This window comes from Limulus polyphemus, unplaced genomic scaffold, assembly GCF_000517525.1.
Source record: "Limulus polyphemus unplaced genomic scaffold, Limulus_polyphemus-2.1.2 Scaffold101331, whole genome shotgun sequence".
Classification (NCBI taxonomy): Eukaryota; Metazoa; Arthropoda; class Merostomata; order Xiphosura; family Limulidae; genus Limulus; species Limulus polyphemus.
The window spans coordinates 1-1,816 of record NW_013766927.1 but is presented as its reverse complement, the minus strand read 5'-3'; the positions used below and the strand labels follow the sequence as shown (position 1 = coordinate 1,816).

The following is a 1,816-nucleotide window of genomic DNA, read 5'->3' as shown; positions in this document are numbered from 1 at the left end:
ACTGTAGATTAAAACAACATGTACCCCAGGTTGGGAATGTCTGGTCTAGACCATGCCCGTTCCCTATAGTGTAGGATTCTGGCTCCTGTACAGATACTACTAATCAATTAATTAAAGCTTTAATGAGTTTTGTTTAACTGAGATTTTGAATTTCTGAAAATGATCAGTTTGTAACTCATTTCTCGTTGTTGCTTTTTTTTGCAATAAGTAATGATCGATAGAATTATTAAAAGATTTTTTTTTGTGTGACTCGGTGGCGCAATGGTAGCGCGTCTGATTTCAGATCAGAAGGTTGCGTGTTCAAGTCACGTCCGGGTCCAATTTTTTTTTGCATTTGGTTTTTAACCACACCTATTGTTGGAAAATAACGAAGATGTTTGTTTTCTTCCTGATTACGTTCTTACCTAATCAAAGTTCATTACTAAATATTAAAATAAACCCAATTATAATTTGACCCAAAGTTGAAGTCTTCAGGGACAAAACACTCGAACTTTTTAGGAGTATAATAAACATGAAATGTATAGTAGATAATTCAAATTTAACTTACAATGAAGTCAATCCAAGCAATTTGCTCGTAATCTGTTTTTTCCCCACTCACATTACGTCAAGTCAAAACTTGATGGTCAGTTATTCGTTCACTCGGACATCTATTCAGAATTCTCTTAAAACTTCAAGTACTTTTCGCTAAATGTAACGTGACTCGGTGGCGCAATGGTAGCGCGTCTAACTCCAGATCAGAAGGCTGCGTGTCCGGACCCGGTTTCTAGCGTTGTAAGTCTGCACACATACCGATGTGCCACTGGTGGGCAAAATTAACTTCACGGCAAAAACTAACATATATATTTGTCCAAGACTGCATTACCGATTTATTTTGCAAGCAAATCCTCTAAGTCTAACTATAACAACCAGTAAATCCACACAACTACGGAGCTATTATGCACAACGCAATACAGTTGGCATTTGTTTGAAGTTAAGCACGGTATCGATGTTTACTATTGTCAATCTCCATGGCAACTTATGCAACACGAGACTTCATGGTTCAGGCATAGCTATATCTAACTTAGAATCTCTGGACAGAATGAGGACAATCATTCATCAGCACCCGCCGCCTTTTATAATATTCTTAACCGAATAAGTGGATTGATTGTCACTTTTATAACATGCACACAGCTTAAAATGGAAATTGTGTGCAGAGTCAAACTTTGGAATTCCTAACCAGTAGACCAATACACTAATAACTAGGCCCTGAAGTATCTGAAAATATGCTGCTCACAACAGGACAAATACAAGAATCTCACTAGGTTTCCTAAAAACAGCTCTAAATGTAAGATGCTTCTAAGAGCCACAGAAGTATATCAGGAAATTGAAAACTTTGTTAAGGAAGTACCTACTGATATGATTGGTTCACGATAAACATCGAGTACTTATTCCCTCTTTGGTTCTGGTAATGCGATATATGTTTTTGACATATCATTATATACTTAACATTAGTACAGCCTGTCAAAGAAGTAAGGCAATGTAAAGAGCATTGATGGGGGTTTTGCTTTTTTTTCCCCCTTACCATATAGTAAACTGTTGTGACAGCGGAAGTCACGCGACGCTAGGAGCATGCGCGCTGGAGTTTCTAGAAGGATCATGACTTATCGAGGAACCTCGCGAATGTCCGAGTGTTTGCCAAGCGCCCTCTTTTTTAGTATATAGGCCCGGCAAATAAAGCCAGCGAGATAGATAGATTGAAGATTAGAGATAATGGAGTCAATCGAACAGTAGGCACCGTAAGTAAAGTGTGTGAAACACTGATTTATAGCGTGCGTTG

At 38.2% G+C, this 1,816-nt stretch overlaps 1 non-coding gene across 1 annotated transcript; it reads left to right on the top strand.

Moving 5' to 3' along the window:
- The first annotated feature begins 247 nt into the window (after window positions 1–247).
- On the top strand, window positions 248–319 carry Trnastop-uca. Its single transcript has one exon. It is a non-coding gene; the product is annotated as a tRNA-Sec (tRNA).
- The last annotated feature ends 1,497 nt before the right edge of the window (window positions 320–1,816 follow it).